This window comes from Heterocephalus glaber, unplaced genomic scaffold (assembly GCF_053883595.1).
Source record: "Heterocephalus glaber isolate CG9 unplaced genomic scaffold, H.glaber_assembly_v1.0 deba00001195, whole genome shotgun sequence".
Lineage (NCBI taxonomy): Eukaryota > Metazoa > Chordata > Mammalia > Rodentia > Bathyergidae > Heterocephalus > Heterocephalus glaber.
This window is the reverse complement of record NW_028258212.1, coordinates 122,778-141,945: the sequence shown is the minus strand read 5'-3', so window position 1 is coordinate 141,945 and position 19,168 is coordinate 122,778. Positions and strand designations below refer to the sequence as shown.

The 19,168-nt window shown below is 45.9% G+C and overlaps 1 long non-coding RNA gene across 5 annotated transcripts in view; it reads right to left on the bottom strand.

Moving 5' to 3' along the window:
• Positions 1-774: 774 nt before the first annotated feature.
• LOC110347378 (uncharacterized) overlaps positions 775-19,168 on the bottom strand; it is a 114,147-nt gene continuing 95,753 nt past the window's right edge. For 4 of the 5 annotated variants that reach the window (XR_015451126.1, XR_015451123.1, XR_015451127.1 and 1 more), the window contains one exon: positions 775-4,888. This is a non-coding gene — a long non-coding RNA (uncharacterized LOC110347378). Of the gene's footprint in view, positions 4,889-5,874; positions 17,364-19,168 lie in introns of those variants that run through there. The other variant, XR_015451124.1, reaches the window with a different exon arrangement.

Below are 19,168 nucleotides of genomic sequence, written 5' to 3'. Positions count from 1 at the left end.
TTGCCAAGAAACAGAGGTCTGATGGAATGTCATCCTCAGGGGCCAGGCAAACTTCGGGAAATGTCCGCTGAAAGGATGCACTGGGGGGAGGAAACCAGACATCTTCAGATCTCTGGAGCCCATCCAAGTTGCACACACACCCATTTGGCACCGGCCCCACTCGGGCTTCCCACGGGCTCTGAAGGGGCTCAGAAGCTTAAGGCTCCACCTAGACTCAGAACTGAGCCCCAGAATCACAGAGGATACCCGGAGATGCTGAGGACATGAGGCTTCAGGAGGCTGCCTGGAGGAGGGCACCTGCCTGGGATCCCAGGAGGGAAGTGCCAGGTGGTAAGACAGGCCTCCATCTGGCAGAGCATTGACAAACCAGATGTGAGCATCAGTGCTGCCAGGATGAGGATGTGTTCATATGTGTGCACACAACATAAAAGGATTCAGAGATGTATGCTTGCCCCTCTACAGCCTGGGAAGTGATGTCTCTCAGCATCATGGGCTCTGAACCCTGTGTTCCTGATTTCTCACACCATTAAAGCTGTATGACCCTTATCAAGTTTCTTACATCCCCCGTGCCTCGGTCTTCCCATTCATCCAATGAGCATGAAGAGGTCTCAGAGTCTCACCTAGTTTTTCCATTTGTATTAATTGAAGGGCAGTGACAGGGAGTCACCCTTTCAACTGCTGTAGATGTTCACCCAAAGCTTACAGGAGCTGCCCTGTCCAGGAGGGTAAATTGAGACTCTTTTGAGGGGCTCTGAGGATGAAACCAAGGCCCCCCACATGCTGGGCAATGGTGCCACCACTGAGCTCCATTGGCTGCCCTAACTTGTAACTTCTAAACCATTTCTGCTGGTGGGATGTGAGCCTGCTTCCTCAGAATATCAGTCACTCTGAAATGTAGGTGAAAAGGCAAGGAAACAATCAAGTTTATTGTTTGCAAACATGAATTTACTAGAAAATCAATAAGAAGGGAAATATCTGGAAAGTGAGCTACTTTTTCATACTTTTATAAACAAGGAAATAGCCAAATATTCCAATGGTCCATTAACATACAAATATTTAATCTTAATAGCTGCAATGGTAATGCGGATCGATAGAACACAAATTGTTGTGTTTTCAGTGAAATGAATCAGCCAGATAGGGCAGGCTGTAAATTATTTCTGTTTTCAATTATTGCAGGGAAATTAGATGATCTAGAGCAAGAGAGTTACATATTTTAAAGTCTTTTGACTCAGAAATTCTGTTTTTCAAAATATGTTCTTAGGAAATAATCAGATGTATGCAAAAAATTTATCTAATAATGTTCCAAATAGTAAAGAAAGCAAAACAATTTAAATAATCACATTTATTTTGATACACCCAAATGCTGTCAATGGAAAAAAGCATTTAATAATACTAGGAATACTACAACATAAAGTGAACATAGCAAATCGAAGGTTCTGTGTAGCATAATCCCAATTCTACAGTTACAAAACTAAAGACTAATATGTGGTTTTGTTTTATTTTACTCTGTCTTCCAAATTCCCAACAATAAATAAACATTACTTCTATTACTATAAGAATAAATATGATTTTTAAACTAATCAACATGGAAAACCACTTAGCTTAGGGGGTCTTCACATTCCCTCAATCTACTATGAGCAATTCCACTCCTGGGCATAAGTACAGCACAAATACATGCATATGTTCTCCAAATTGCACGTCCTAAAGCAGTCGCAGCCGCTGACTTACAACATCTCACAGCTGGAAGCTGTCCAAGTGCCCATTAATAGGAGAATAAATTATTAGGCTGTGGCATGTTCCCTCCCAGAAGGCCTTGCCCCCACGAGACTAACTATCACACAGGAGGGCTCAGTGAGTCTCCCATCAATTGGCACAGAATGCTGCGGAAAGGCAGTTTGTGCTGGGACTCCAACCCACATAAATCAAAAGAGGACCACTTGAGTCCCCAAGGAGGTGGATATGCTAGGGAGAAGGGGCTGCTGGGCCCTGACTGGGCCATCTCCTCAGGATCACCAACACTATCTTGCATACATCCTTGTACCCTTTCTGCATGTACCTTATACCTTAGGGAGACATTTAAGAACAAGTTAATAGAATACTCTGCCTGCTTGCAAGGCACCAGGAAAAGCAGGAGGAGGGGAAGGAGTAAGGACAGGCCAAGGTTGCCTGAGCATAGAGGGGAGCAGAGGCCAGGCCTCCTCTCTCAGGGTGGAGGAAGAGGTGAGAGAGCTAGGTCCAGTTTGGAGCCACAACGTCCCCAGAAGGCTCCTGTGTTCAGAGGCGGGGCTTTTCTGAAGGTGGTTGCCTCATAGGCACGCTCCTCATCTGTGGGTCAGTGGGTTAATCCACTGGCTAGTTCATGGCTGAACATGCCACTAGGGGGTGGGTCTGGCTGGAGGAGGAGGGTCACTCCAGGATGACCTGGAAGGGTGGATTCTTGTCCTGGCCCCTTCTCCCCAGCTCTCTCTTGCTGTCTGTCTGCTCTGGCCACCAGGAGGTGAGCAGCTTTCCTCTGCTAGGCCCCTGGGCCTTGATGTTCCTGCCTTGAAGCCAGCTGCCCATGCACTGAACCCTCTGAAACTGTGGGCCAAAACGATCCTCTCCTCCTTCAATTTATGATTCCAGGTATTTTGCCCCAGTGACAGAGATGGACCAGTGCAAGGCCCGTGCAGCACCATCCTGGCTGCCATGGTTTCCAAGCTCCCCACTCAGCCACCCTGGGGACACCCTGTCTGGGGCCAGCCTCTTCATCCAGAAGATGCCCTGTCCAGATCTTCACCTAGTTCACCCACTCAGGTATCAGTTTAGGGGTCACCCGCTCTGAGGGCCTCATGGACTACTTATTTAAATAAGTAGCTTCCACCAGCCTCATAACACTCAGCACTATGAGTTGCTAAAATGTATACGTGTGCATGCACACACATACACAGAGATGTATAGGTATACACCCACACATACATAGTGGGGCACACACACGTGAGCGTACGCACACAGATGTTTCAATGGTCCCATGAGTCTCATGACCTGGCGACATCCCAGCCTTCTTAGTCTGGTCCATAAACTCTGTGACGTTCAAATAATGACAAGATCATGTGGTGCTGTGTTTCTCAACACTTTCCCTCTCCTTACACAGCACGTGACTGTGCACAGATAGAGATGCAGACAGGCACAAGTGGTGAAGCAGGACAGGAGTGAGCACAGGAGTAGAGCTAGAGAGGCAGCCAGGCAGAAGAGGTCTGTGAGCATCGTGGGATGGCACTTACATCCTTCTACTGTCCTTTCCCTGGTGCCGCCAAGAGTTTCCAAGACGTCAGAGTGGTCAGTAAGGTAGTGTTGGAGGAGCACCATTCTTCATGTCCCCACTGTATACAGGCCACACTGGCAAGAGCAAACTGGCCTGGCAAATGGAAATGTGCTCTCCAGGTTCTCGTTTCTCTCTCTCTCTCTATCTCTCTCTCTCTCTCTCTCTCTCTCTCTCTTTCTCTGTGTGTCTCTCTCTCCCCCCATCTCTCCCACTCCTCCACTTCTCCCACTGCCCAGCAGTGTTCTGAGGGACACCACTTCCCTGGGTAATTGGAAACAGCCATTCACCCTGGCTGAAGCTGGAGTGCTGTTTCAGAGGGCAGCCCTGCATGCCTTTTCATTTTTGTCAGAATCTGAGCTCCAGCACGTTTCATGAGAAGGGTCCAATTCATGCCTTCCAAAAGCTCCATGTGAGGCTGAGGAGGGAGCAAAGGTCTCTAGGGTGGACCTGGTGCAGATGTTGGGCCTTGCTCTCGGGCTTCCTGCAGCCCAGAAGCAGAGATTCCCAGGCTGCTCAGTTTGCCTGTGACTTCCTCTCGCTGTATTGGATTACAGTGGCTGGAGGGCAGCTCCATACTGAAAGGCAATCCTAAAAAGCCACCTGCGTGTCAGCTTTGCTGCTGAGTCGCTGCCTTCTTTACACAAGAGCAGAAGTGTGGGCAACATTTTGCCACCAGCAGGAATGCCATCTGCCCACTCTGCCGGCTTTGTTGGAACAGGTGCCTTGTGCCTCCTTTGGAACCACATGCTTGAGAAATGGTGCCATTGGACCTCAAACTCTGTGCATTTTAAGAAAACAAAAAACCTTTGTACATTGTCTGCTTTTCCTTCTCTTACTCCATCCTTTCAGTTCGTGATCTACAGGATCTGTTCCTGGACTTCGAGCATCTCTATCTTGAGTCATCCATCCTATACTGCCCATGAGTCTGGAGCTACTTATGGGAAAAGGAAAGCTGGGCTAAAGAGCCAGACAGCCTGGCTCCCAGAGGAACGAGCCTCCTTTCTGGTGCAAGTCTCTCACACCTTTGTTTTCACAACCCCTACAATCAGCTAGAGAGTGATGAAGTTCCCCAAAGTGGCTCTGTCCAACACTACAACCTTGGTGTGTAACACACTTGGGCTCTTGACTGTGGCTACACAAACTCCTTCAACATCACAGTTATTGATTTCTTCAAAGGTCCAGGCTTTCTTATTTTTCTTGTTTGATATTCAAGTGCTCCGACTGTGCAAACCAGCTGAGGATTCTCTCTGAACATTCCTACTGTAAGGCCCTGGCCCTCTGGCTCAAGGCTTGTTCATGACGAGCGCTAGGCAGGAGGATCTGCTGGCCATCATCATGCCCCAGGGCTGCAGTGCACTGTGTCTTGGGACAACAGCAGCAAGGCACCAGCGTCTGCTGCGTGTCCTTAGGCTGCACCTGTGCAGTGCGATGCTTTGCTCTCCAGAGTAGTAAGTGATTCCCTGCCAGCCTGGCAACTCATCCTGAAGGTCACAGGGGGGCTCCTGGTCCCATCTAGGCACTGCTTGTCTGCATCCTTCTCAGCCTGGAGCCCACAGCTTCCACCAGAGACTCCTGCAGCTATAGCTGGACAAGTTGTAAGGGAAAGAGGTTAATGTTGGCCTCCCAGCTGTGATACAAGGTCGAGGGTTGTACATGGCAATGGTGTTCTTGTTGGTAGAGTCCTGAGATTCTGGTGGGGGACAGGCCAGGCTATGGAGGCTCCCTCTCAGGACCCCCAAAAAGCCATCTGTCACATAGATTGACCCACCCATAGGGCAGAGACCTGGCCTAGGAAAGTCCCTTGGGCCCACCTCTTGAGAACACACAAGGGGTGAGGTTTCCAGGTGCATTTCAGAGGGGACAACCCACTCACACCACAGTAGCCAGTGGTGACCTCCCTTCTCGCTTAGAGGCTGTGACAGGGGCTATGGGATGTTTCCTCTGTGGGCAGGAGGAGCCCTTGGCCATGTCCTCCTCACCCCACACTCAGCCCTCTCCTCTGCCCCCCATTCCCCAAGGCCAAGATTGTGTGTGTCACAACAGCTGTGTCTAAAAGTGCCATGCTGGGGGACTATTTTCCCAGAAGCCACCACTGCTGCTGAACAAATCCTTTGGCTGCCCGAGACCCCCCAGCCTCCAGGTGGGACCCTAGCCCTTGGGTTGAATCACTCACCCCAGCACTTGCTGGGTCATTCTGCCTGAGAGTCAGTCTCCTGTTCTAGTGATGGCCAGGCTGCTCTCACTCCTGCCCTGGGCCTTCAGGCATCTCCTGTCTTAATCAGGCATCTGTCACCTTGATGAAATGCCCTGGCACTTCAATGACAGAGAAATGATTTCTTTTGGCTTGCAAGTTTGGGGGTTCCAGGCCCCATCACTGCAGGCCTGTCCTGAGGCAGCACAATGTGGAGGGGATGCCTGGCAGAGAAAATGTTCAGGTTATGGCCAGGGAGAGGTGCTGAGCCCCACAGTCCCCTTCTACACCACCACCCACAACCTAGAGTCCCCTGGGCCCCGCCCCTTTAAAGTCCCCCCCTTCCCAACAGCACCAAGATGGTGACCAAGCCTTTCACATATGGCCTTTGGGGGAACCTCTAGATCCAGAGTAGAGCACTCATCCTCCAGGGCACACTGGGCAAGAACAGAAAGTCCTTGCCTGGTGGACAGTGGGGTTAGGGAGTCCCATGAACACCAGGTATCTGCACACTCCTCCGTGATGCCAGTATTTCCTGAGGAGCCTTTTGGGGGCCACGCTGCCCATCCAGCTGCATGGTCACGTGTCTAGGACAGCAGACCCCTCACTCTGCCTCACCGTCCTGCTGGTCTGAGGATGCAGAACATATGGCAGGCAGTCTCATGGTTGACAGAGGACACATGCAACTCTCACTGTGACTCAGGAAGAGGGGGAGCTGGGATGCAGACGAGTGGGGAAAAAGACACATTAGTGCAAGCAGAGGTGTGCAAATGCTTCCTTGAAGAATGCCTACTGTGGTGAGGTTTTCCAGGATGCATGAGACTTAAATAGACAAGACAGGTGAGGGAGGAGGCAGTCTAAGAAGAGGTGCTTCCAATCAGGTCCCATGAAAAGGTATGTTTGAGTCCTCACCAGCACCTCAGATAAGGCCTCTCTTCGAGGCAGAGTTTTTACAGAATAATCTGTTAAGGTCTGGACATTAGAATGAGCTTGCATCTGATGTGACTGGTGTCCTCATGAGCAGGGGACATTTGGGGACAGAGGTCCACACAGGGAAACCACCACATGAGCATGACAGCCATCTGTGGGCAGGAAGAAGGACCCAGAGTCACTCTGCCTGCCTACACCTCAATTCCAGACTTCAGCCTGCAGAGCTGTGTGACCACATCAATATACTGTGTGACAGCAGCCCCAGCACCCTAAATCACAGCAAACACTGTCTCGGATGACTACCAGAGTCAGACTCCAGTCCTGTATCCCCTGGTGGAATGGCTAGGTCTTGTTTGCCCATGTCGCCCCTCCTGTGACACCCCCACGGCTCACTCCTAACTTAGCCCATGCACCCAGAACCTATGTACCCCCCATACAGCAGGGATGTGGCCCCATCTCCTGGGCCCTCATGGCCTGGCCTGGGCACCGCCCCGTTTGCAGGAGTTCTGCTGCTACTGCTCTGTGGGGGTGCCCGCCCCTCAGCCCCAACCTGAGTCACACCTGGGCACAGTGGGGGAGCCCCAGGGGCTGGAGGCCAGTGAGATACTGGAACATCACCGCACTGAGCATGCTTTCCTTGTTCCCTTGGCCACCCGCCCACATACAGCACCAGTGGAGAGGAGCACTTCCCACTTTGTACTGAAGAATACTTGACTTTTCAGCCTATTTCTCAGCCAGATCCTATTCTTGAGGAAAGAAGATAAAGTGGGGATGTCATTGTCCATGGATTTAGCCCATTAAATCTGATCTTTTTATTAGCATCAGGAAGGCAAGTGTAAATAAACAAACACTCCTCTGTCCCTACTTAGAGCTTGGTGGCTGCTCTCCATAAAACATCCCAGTGAAATTCTCTCATTATGCAGGGCTGCCAAGCCTGGAGGTCTTTCCTTCTCCATCAAACCCAAGGCCTGGTTCCTCCCCAGCCTGCAGGGTGCTGTAGGACACTAGCGGACCCATCCTCTCTCACGGCATGCTCAGCAGAAATCCATCCATCCGGATGTGTTCTCCTGATGAGACAGGGCTGAACAACACACTTTCCTGAACACAGTGGCACGAGTGTCCACTGGGACAATAGGAAAGTCCTCAAACTGAGGCATCCACAGCTTTGTGATGCAAGGTACAAGCTCCACTGCACTCAGCATTCTCCCGCAGTCAGGGCTGACCTTGACCTCCCTCTTTACCATCCTGTGAGGATAGAGGCCTCTCTGCTGCAGCTCAGAATACTCTGCCCTTCTGTTCTGCCTGCTAGAGAGAGCCCCACTTAGCAGGCATCTCAAGGTCACAGTGGCCAGGGGCCCTGGACACACAACCCATAGGGCCTTCCCTTTCCTGTGGAAGGCTCTGTCCCTGCTGACCTGTGAGAGCACAGGCTCTGTGCTTGTGTGATGTGTGTGTTGTCTTGTTTTATCTGAGTTTACCACACTGCACTTACTATGTTGTTGCTTTTGTCCCTGACCAACATGTCTCAAAGACCTTTTGCTGCCACCCATGTTCTTTGCCATGTCCTTTTAGTCCCTGCCATTTCTATAATAATGAACTTCAGGTTGTTTCTATTTTGATTTTATGTTTAAAATTACAAGTGAGGGTATAATTAGCTTCCCTGTACCTCCTTGTATCTAGCCCTTTGAACATGGGTGATTATTTTTCTGAGAAAGTGAGTGAGCTTTATCAGCTGAAATACGAGGTGTGATCAAAACCTATGGTGAACGTTTAAATTATAAACATGTATTACAGTCAAAGATTTATCATCATTAATCCCCCTCACTTTTTTCCCCATTAAGTTTATTGGTACATTTTAGGTATAAAATACAGTTACATTCATCATTGGGATCTTGTACAAAGTTTACATGACGTATCTTGGTCTTTATTTTGTCCCTTTCCCCTGCCCTCCCTTCACCCCCTCCACCCTTCCCTATTTACAAAGACTTTGTTTCCATTTTTTTCCTTTTCTCATATTTTTTCTTTTTCCTTCTTTCCTTTCCCCTACCCTTCCCACTTCCCCTAGAACTTTTCTTTCTATTGCACAATATCAATTATACATTTTTAATTACAATACCAAGATTTAGAGGACATTACCACAGATTTTACAGTGTTTAAAAGGATATAGAAAGCATACTTCAAAAATCTGTTTTGAAATAAATTTGACAACTTCTAAGAAGTACCTTGGAAGACAAATTAATGAAACTAACTCTGGAGGAAATATAAAATTTGAATAGCACCTATTAAAGAAAGTATATTCCTAGCTTGAAAACCTACCTCTATGACAACAGGCTCATATACATTTTAACTGATGAATTATATCAAACATTTAAAGCAGAAGAAAAGAAGGAACACTTCTCCTTTCATTTTAGGAAATCGATATTGTACTAATACTAAAACAAGATAAAGATAATAGAAGAAAAAATTATGAACATAGATTAAAAAAAAATTTAACAAAATAATTAGAAGTCAGATCTGGCAGTATGTAGAAAGTGGTTTTATTATAGGGATGGCAACGTTGGTTCAGCATTGGAAGATCCACCCCCAAAAGTCATCATTTTAGCAGAGGAAAGGAAAAAGCCATATGATCCTGTCACTAGTTGCAGAACAAGTATGGGGCTAGATTCTACAGCTATTCATGGTAAAAGCTATTAGGAGTCTAGAAGTAGAACAGAAACTTCTCAACAGATAAAAGACATGTACTCCATACTTCCAGCAAAAACACCTTATATGAATGGAGAAGATACAATGTTTTCTCCCTAAGGTGGGGAACAGAGGCAGATATGTCTACTCTTCATCTGTCCATTAAACTTTGAAACCTAGGCCCAAACCAAAATAGTCTGGCAATAAAAATAAACAAGTAGCATAGGATTGGCAAGGAAGAAGCAAAATCTTTATATGTAGATGAGACGATCATCTACAGAGAAAATATTCAGAAATCTCTAGGAGCCCCTAGAACTTGTATTTGAATTTAGCAGGATTAGAAAACACAAGATATATATAAAAATTCAGGTCTATGTATACTTGCTATAAATGAAGAATTGGATATTGAAATTTAAAAGTTATGTAGGAGTACAAAGGACCTAGAAAAGTAAAAAGAAAAAAGAAACAGTATTGGAAGACATTTTTGTACCTAATTTTAAGGCTTCCTCTAAAGCTACAGTAATCAAGGCAATGTTGGCATAAGGAAAGACATATAGATTAATGGAATAAAACAGAGAATCTAGAAATACAACCACACATATATGGTCCACTGAGTTCTGAAAGATTATTTAACATTAACATTTTATAGAATACAAACTCAATTCAAGAGCAGAGGAAAAGATAGTGTTTTCAGCAAATGGTACCAGAACACCTAGTATCTGAATATAAAAAATTAACCTCAACCCTTTATTTTCATACATAAAAATAACTTGAAAGGATCTATGAACCTAAATAGGAAAGACTAAAACTATAAAACTTTAAGAAGAAATTATGAGGGAAAATGTTCATGAGTTTAAGGTAGGCAAGAATTTCCTAGGATATAAAAAACATGAGTATAAAAGAAAAAAATTGATAAATGAGATTCCATGAAAATTTAGAAAAGACATCATTAAGAAAATGAAAAGTAGTCCTTAACCAGAACATATTTATAATACATATAACCTATGATCAGAATATATAAAGAACTCTTACAGCTCATTAATAGACAACTCAATTAAAAAGTAGACACAAGAAGATGATAAATAGCCAGTATAGCACAAGGAAAAGTGGAACACTAGAATCAGAAAAATACTAATCAGTACAATAACAAGATCATATTATACACTCATTAGGGAGATGAAGTTAAAGGTTTAAAAAGAACAAATGTCAGCTTAGGTGTGAACCAGTTAGAACTTTCTAATACTGCTAATGTGAATGTAAAATCATAAAACCATTTTGGAAAACAATAAAGAAATTTCTTGTATTACTGTTATGAACCAAAAGTTCTACTCTTAAGTTTTTACTTAAGAGAAATGAAAGCACATGTTCACAATATATTTGTACATACAAGTTGACTATTACTTATCTGAAATTCTTGGGACCAGAAGTCTTTTAGATTTTGTTTAGAAATCCACTTGATCTGCAAAGAGGATAGCTACTCCTGCTTTTTTTCGGGTTCCTGTCACATGCAGTATTATTTTCCACCCTTTAACTTTCAGCCTATGAGTTTCTTTTTGAATTAAGTGTGTTTCTTGTATGCAGCATATTGTTGGATCTTGCTTCTTGACCCATTCTGCCAGTCTATTTCTTTTTATTGGTGAACTGAGACTATTAACATTGATGGTTATAATTGATACATATTGACTTATTATTATCATGACTTTTTCTTTTAGTTGGATACTCCCCCTTTGCATTTAATTTCTTTTCATGATTGATGGTTTCATTCTGTTGGGCTTCCTGGGGTTGTGATCCTCACTGTCTTTTCCTAGGATATTGTCTAAAAATTTTTGGAGTGCTGGTTTGGTACTCATGAAGTTTCTAAGGTGACCTTTATCATGAAAGTATCTTATTTCTCCATCAATTTTGAAAGATAGTTTTGCAGGATACATCAATCTGGAGGCTGTTTTCCTTTAGGGCTTGAAATACATAGCTCCAAGCTCTTCTTGCCTTGAGGGTTTGTGTTGAGAAGTTTGCTGTGATTCTGATGGGCTTTCCTTTGTATGTGATTTGTTTCTTTTCTCTAAATGCTTGTAGAATTTTGTTCTTCTGTTGAGTTTCTGGAATCTGAACTATTGTATGCCTATGCGCAGATTTTTTTTTTTTTAATTCAGGCTAGTTGGAGTTCTATATGCTTCAATTATCTGTACGTCAAGGTATTTTCCCCTGCTTGGGAAGTTTTCTGCCATTACTTCTGTGAATAGTTTTTTTTTATGTTGTCTGCATTCTCCTGTTTCTTCATTGACTCCAATCAGTCTTATGTTATCATCTTTGCTTCTGGATTGATTTCTCATGGTCCCTTACAATTTTAAAGAAATTTTTCTTTTCCTGGTCACTAATTGCAATCTTTTCTTCTATGTCTGAAATTCTGTCCTCACATTGGTTCATTCTGCTGCGTAAACCTTCAATGGAGTTTTTAATCTCCTGGAAATCTGTTTGCATCTATTTTATGAGTTCTATTTGTTTCCTATGTTGGGATTTTGTTGGGAGCAATGCTACATAATTCTAGGGAAAAATCATTTGGTTAGCCTAGTTCTCTTGCCTACAGCCAAGCTACAGAATAACTCCAGTTTGGCCTCCAGTCACAACTGAGACTTCAGTGATCCAGTGATGCTGTGATTCTCCAGGACAAGAAACATCCTGGGAGAACAAACATCTGCTCAGTTCCTCATTGTTCTTGGACTGATTAACATCTTGTTTGCCGGAGATGTACTGAACTCTCTGCAAGCCTTCCGTTACACCTTGTTTATCCCAATGTGAACTATTGAACCCTCTGCAAGTCATTTGCTACGTTTGTTTCTCCCGATGTACTGAATAAAAGGTGTGGTAAGCTGGGGGCTTTTGTCTTTGCTGCCCAGAGCAGCACTGATCAGACCCGAAGCTCAGCTTCTTCTCAGTCTCATTTTCTACCTTTCCTGTAATTCACCGTGTGCTGCCGTGGCTCGCAGGAGACCAGGACTCACTGCAGAGGTTCTGGTAACATCCCCTTCCCCTGTCCCCTACAGGATTTCATCATGTTCCTCAGCTCCTCTATTTTTTTAATCTGTGTTCACTCTAGATTTATTAATCATGTCTTGCACTATGGGCAAAATCTCTGCTGTTATCTGAGATATTATTTCTGATTTCATTTTTTCCAGATTTTCTTTTGTTGCCAGTTCAGGGAGTCCAGGTGGTTAAGTATCAGATTGCTCCATCTTGTTTCCCTTTGGGGTTGCCTTAGGTGATCTGGAAGTCTGGTTTTGAGACTTGTTTATGTGTCTTCTCATTTCAACAGATGCAGCCTGCTGTGACTTTGTTGAGGCAACTTTTACTCACCCAGTGGTCTTCAATTCTCTGCAAGCCACCAAGCAGCCTTAATTCCTAGGTTTAGAAAGGTGGCCTTCTGGATCCCTGAGCTGACCTGTTGTCTGGGCTGGCTTCTGGCTCTGGCCTGTGCACACTTGGGATGGTATCTAGGTGTGCCTCTGGCTAGGGCTCCTATGTACCTGTTGTCTGAGAAGGTCTTTGGCTGGGGGCTGTGCAGCCCAGTTCCTGCTGTGTGAGCAAACTTCCAGCTAGGGTCTTGTGCACTTACTGATGGTATCGGGGCAAACCTCTGGCTGTTGGTTGTGTACCTGTGCAGCTCTTTTCCAAGCAGGCCCTTGGCTTGGGCCAGTGTGCCCCAGACTCTGGGGTTAGGGCATAGCCCTGGCTGGGATCTGCTTGCAGCTGCACTGCTCTGGTCCACACTGCTGCTCCCCTAACTAAGGTAGTCTGATGTTTCTTTATTGCAGAGATTTTCTTCACTTCTCCACTGGGCTTTAATTTTCATCAAGGAGCCTCAGAGAGACCCTCTTTCTATTGTTCACTTCTGCTCTATCTTCTTGAGCTCAGAACAATGTCCTTTATGACCCCTGCTACTCTGTGGTGTGGATCCAGGTAATGGCTCGGCACAGCCATGGTGGGGGGGGGCGGTGATGGGACAGTGCTGGTGCCTGCAAGGCTCACCTCCTTGGTGCTCCAGGGAGGTGAGCCCTGGGGGGCTCTGCTCCTTGGTGCTCTGGGGAGGTGGTACTGCAGCCCAGGAGGGTCACCTCCTTGACACTGTGGTGGTGGTGGGGTTCTGCTCCTCCAATTCCCCTCATTTTGAACACACTTATCCCATTGTCCCTGCCACTTTCTGAAGTAGTTCTGGAAGTCCTCTTTTCTGAGGGTCTTTATGAAATGTGATTTAAAAAAAAAAATACAGTGAAAGCTCCTGCCGAGTGGCATCCAATGGAAAGACAGGCTTGTAAAAACATGGCACTGTGTCCTTAGTTATGTTATTCATCAGATCTGGCACCATGTGGCTTCTGGCTCTTGTGTGATGTGTGTCTGAAGTCAAATAGGCTACCAAAGGTAAGTGTTTTGAATCAATTTTAGACATTGAGGCAGCCAGGACAGCATAACTACACTCACAAAGAAGGACTTCACAACTGAATCAGAAAGTGACAAGAATAATGTGATAAATATGTTCCAGGTAAAGGGGAGGGCTCATTTTAGTTACAGCAGTCATTCTGAATTGCCCTTTAAAGCGGCTGTATTGATGTACAGTGCCATGAAAACAATTACAGTAGTATTGTCAATTTTATCAAACTTAGAAAATTTTGCCATGCTAATGATTCAAAATGTCTTCATCACTGTTTTAAATGGATTTCCCAAATAAGAAAGTGTCTTTTGTTTAAGTGTCTTATGTTGTGAACCATCTTACATTTACTGGCCATTTGTATTTTTGTTACTGTAAATGACCTCCTCAAGTGTTTTCCCATTTTTCTCTTTGTCGTTGGCCTTTGCTCAAATAAAGGCAGTCTTGACATATTTAGAATATTGGCCTTTTATCTATTACACATTATAAATAGTGTACATTTTTTTCAATTTTTAAAGTAATGTCTTTTACTTTTTTAACCTTTAATCTTGCAGAGTTTAAATTTCAATGCGATCATATTTGTCAAATCTTCATGCCGTTTAGAAAGGATTTCTTATTCTTGGCCTTTCCTACTCCTGAGTCAGAAACATTCTCCCTCCCAATATTTATTTTTCACTTTTTCATTGCTATTGTTTAACTCTGCAACTCATCTGAAACTTATTTTTATAAATAGTAGTGAAAGTAAGCATACAGGTAAAAGTCCTAATTTGGATTATCAGGCAGTCCATTTTTCCTGCTGGTTTTAATGCTATCATATCACAGACTAACCATAAACAGACTTAAGAAAATGTTTGTGTTTTCTATCCTTTGATGTATTGGTCTCTTTTTACACATTATTTTACATTCTTTGCCTTTATAGTAAATGTTGATAGGTGATAAGGGCGATGGTTGCTTATTTCCCCTTTTAAAATTGTCTTGAGCATATGAATTTCAGAATTAGAATTTCCCATCATAATAAGAGGAATTGCAACAGCCTAAGGAGTACTGAGTTGAAATTGTAGAGTCCTCTCCAAAGTATTAATGTATTTGCCGCTCAGTATTCTCAACAATGAAAATGGTTTCTCTTCTCGTTTATCCTCTCATTTATTCCTTCAATGTAATTTTTTTTAATTTATGAAGATTTGATTCATAAAGATCTGCCATTTCCAGCTAGGGTTATTCTTAGCTACTACATGGGTTTTGCTGCTATTGGGGGTTAATCATACTGATGTTATGTTTTTAATTGGCTACTGCAGATGTACTGAAAGATGGCTAAAGCATGCTGCTGTTTCCTATCACTTGCAGATGCTAATGAAATCTCTTCTAAATATTTGTCAGTTGAACCTTTCCTGTGCTCAAAGTAGACAACCATGCCTGAGAAGAAATGTCAGTTTGGTGGTTACCCCTCTGGAAAAACAGGACTTCTAGACTCACAGAGGCTGAAGTTGCAGGGATAGGGGATACAAACTTCACAAGGGGTCCCTGGGATTGATGGCAAGTGGTATCCTCATGAGTTCACCAGGATTCAAACCATCAATTCCATGTTTGAGGCATGGGGCCATAAAGTAGTCATTGGCCTGTGGTCAATATTGGATCCCAGAGAGTGGTACCCATTCTCACAGTGAATCATGTCTACAGAGACACCTCAGATACATTCTCATTATTATTCTAATTATGTACACATATGAAGCATACAGATCGATGGGATCCAGTATTCTGTGTCCACACATGCAGACCTCTGCTATCAGCAACATTTTCAGATCCATTTCACCTCGGGCCACCCAGATACCTTCTTGGAGGTGTAGTCAGTGAAAGGACCCACTCCATTGTCAAGAGGACTGCTTGTCACAGATGATGTTGTGAGGAGCCCCTGCTGGTGGGTAAACACTCCAAAACTCAGAGCAAGAGGATAGCTCAGTCCAAGTAGGCAGAAGAAGCAAATCAGGACCAAGAAAGACCAGGCTCACCATGACTACAAGATTCCTGGCCCTTTCCAGGGCACAGGAAGCTGATGCCATGAACTTGCTGCCACGTAGTAAACCATCTTTTTAGAGAGTTCTAGGGCATGTCAGGGGTTCAGTGTGTGTGTAGCTGGCAGCTTGGCATTTGCTCAGTGGGCCCTGGTCAATTAGAGCCTGTGCTGTTGGGTCCAGGCCTCCAGAGCCCTTCTTGCTATGGCAACGTCTCTGCTCATGCGCCTGCCTAGTCAGCACCAAGGCCCAGACACAGGCTGTCTGAGCTCAGCACCTGAGTCAGACACACTACTTGCTCCTCACTGCCCTGTCTGTTGTGGGTGTGCTCAAGGGGACATTGACACATGACACAGACACCTTCACACTCCTCCTCCCTCATCCCACTCATAGTCCGGCTCCCTCATCACACCATGCTGGAAGCATGGTGTGTGTGTGTGTGTTCACTCATGTCTTCAGCAGGACTGCTGTTCTCCCTATGTAGGGTGGGTGTGGGATCCTCATGAGGGACTTTCCCTCAAACTCTTCTTTCAGGGCAACCTCTGAGCGGGGCTGTAATGCAGCAACTGCTGCCCATTTGAGTTTTATCAATTATGGCAGCCAGCCCATTAGTGAGCTTGCTCTTTCCTCTGAGGTCTAAAGGACTGACTGTCCAGCAGCCATGGGTGTGGGCTGAGGGAGGGACCCATGTGCTCCTTGGCTCCATATGTGTCCCAGTCCACTAATGTCCCACAAAGTCCCCTCACAGGGGACTTCATGTGAGCCAGGTCATCTCAGGAGGCTCTGCTCAGGAACATGTTGCCCCATGCCCGATTCCCCTCCCTCATGCACAGGACAAGCCCAAGCTCTGAGTCATTTGCACCTGTCCTCCACTCACCAAGGCCCAGCTTTGCTCCAGAGCTAACACTTACCTTAATATTTTCTCACTTGGGTTTTCCACAAAGTACTCGCAGCCCCTTTCCCACCACAGGTACCTCCAGGAGCAGAGTCTATTGTGTTGTGTGGCCCAAGCAGCTGAGATACTTCCTCCAGTCTGGATTGCCCAGCACCTCTGGCCCTCGGGCTCAGCTCACAGCTGGCAGCCTCTGTGCTCCTGAGAGGACAGTGTTTCAGGGGCAATTCTTCTTTTCTGAAGCTCGTTGACCCTTACATCTAGGTCCCAGCCTGGACCTCGCCTCTGTCTTCCTCCCTAACTGAGCAAGGCTCTCAGATAAGTTTCATCCATTTCATGGTTTGGATCCATGAGTGATTCCTCTGAGCCTCTGTTGGCCAAGTCCCCTGTGGCCTGTAATAGCCTCCAACTTCTGGGAAGAACTGGTGATGATTTCTGTCACACCTCTGCTGTGCCAGCAGTGCTTCTCTGGCACCAACTGCTCTTCCTCTGCCATCCATCTCTCCTTGGCACAAGCTAGAGCTGTACCACTTGCACCCTGACCCCCTGCATCCACCGACCACCAGGAATGCATCCCTCCACACCAGTCAGACAGGGGCGAGCCAGCTTCCCAGGGCCACTGTGGAATCTCTTCCTAGGCCACTCACAGCACTGATTATCTTAGGCTGGACTCCTAGGCATGGACTCTGAGAGGAGAGCTCTGGCACAGTGTCCTGTGGGGCAGCCTTGGGCCACCTGTCCTGCAGTGAAGACAGTGGGACCTGGGAGCTCTCCTCAAACCAGGGCTGAGGTAGCCTTCAGTGCCCCAAAAGTGAGCAAGGTAGCCAGGAGTGTGGACCTCCATATGGCCAGCAGAAGTCAGGTCTGTTCTGGAGAGGGCAGGACCATCCCCCGAGTCAAGGGCAATTCCCAGTGAGGGAACACAACCAAGGACGCTGGAACAGCAAAAACATTGATGAGAAAAGTGGTGCAGTCTAAATAAGTGCTGTGCTTTATAGTAATAATATAATGGCAGGATTAGTTTTTCAGCTTTCATAAGTGTGATGTAAGATGCTAAGGTAAAGAGAAGAGGGATGAAGAGTTCTTTAACACAATATGAAAGCGGGAAATGATGCATAAGCCTCCCCATGAATATGAAGCATGCCCTTTTAACACTTGTCCTTCAAATTAAAAATGTTTGGGGGAATTTCCTAATGTAGATTCATCCCTTGTAACAGAATTTACATGGAAATTGAGATTTTCTGTACATATATTTAATAAGAACATTCTATGCTGGATCTGTTTTCTAAAAGTCCTCCAATTGAGAAGCAAAGCCAGTCCAGCACCTGGAAGGAAGCTCCCCTGCTGCCATCCCAAGCACCTAGGGCAGAGAAGCTGAGCTGGTCCCAGCACCTGGAAGGAAGCTCCCCTGCCACCATCCAAAGTTCCTACAGCAGAGAAGGTGAGCTGGTCCCAGAATCCACAAGGAAGCTCCCCCGCCACCATCCCAAGCTCCTAGGGCAGAGAAACTGAGCCATGTGGGCACCAGAAGCACTCTACCCACCGTGGAAATGAGAAGACACATAAACAAGTCTCAAAAACAGACTTCTGGATCACCTAAAGCAACCCCAAAGGGCAATGAGATGGAACAATCTGATACTCAACCACCTGGACTCTCTGAACTGGCAACAAAAGAGGATCTGGGAAAAATGAAATCAGAAATAATTACTTAGGTAACAGCAAAGATTTTGCTCATGGTGCAAGACATGATTAATAAATCTAGACAGGATACAGATAAAAAAATAGAGGATCTGAGGAACATGATGGAATCCCAACATAGGAAACAAATGGAATCCATAAAACAGATGCAAACAGATTTCCAGGAGATTAAAAACTCCATCAAAAGTCCGCACAGCACAATGAGCCAATGTGAGGATAGATTTTCACATATACGAATCAGCCCACTGCAGACAGACAGGTCTGTGCACGCCCTACCAAGGTCCTGAGTCCCGTGGAAGATGCCTAACCACCCCGCTGCAGACAGGCAGCTCTGTCCATGGCCTACCGAGGTCCTGAGTCACACAGAACACACCAAATCAGCCCTCTGCAGACAGGCAGGTCTGTGCATGCCCTACCGAGGTGCTGAGTCATGTGGAAGACACCGGATCACCCCACTGCAGACAGGCAGCCACCTGATTCCACACTACAAAGACTCAGAGGACACCAGACCACCAGACCAAGGTACTGAGTCCCACTGTTCCTGGCCCAGATGTAGGGGCTTCTGAGCCGTCATCTCACTGCTCCTGGTCCAGAGGAAGGGGCTTCCCGGTCACCATCCCTCCCGCTGCTCCTAGCCCAGAGGAAAGGGCTTTTAGGCCACCTTCTGTCCCACTGCTCCTGGCCCAGAGGAAGGAGCTTCCAGGCCACCATCCCTCCCACCACTCCCGGCCCAGAGGGAGGGGCTTCTGAGCCACCAACCCACTGCTCCTAGTTGAGAGGAAGGGGTTTCTCGGCCACCATCCCTGCAGCTGCTCCCAGCCCACAGAAAAGGGCTTTTGGGTCACCATCCCTACCGCTGCTCCCAGCCCCTGTCCCACCTCACCCAGCTCAGAGGAGGTAACCCGTGCAGGCACTAACAGACCCTCACCCCAGTCAGAATGAGAAAACATGTAAATAAGTCTCAAAACCAGACTTCCAGATCACCTACAGCAACCCCAAAGGGAAATGAGATGGAACACTCTGATACTCAACCACCTGGACC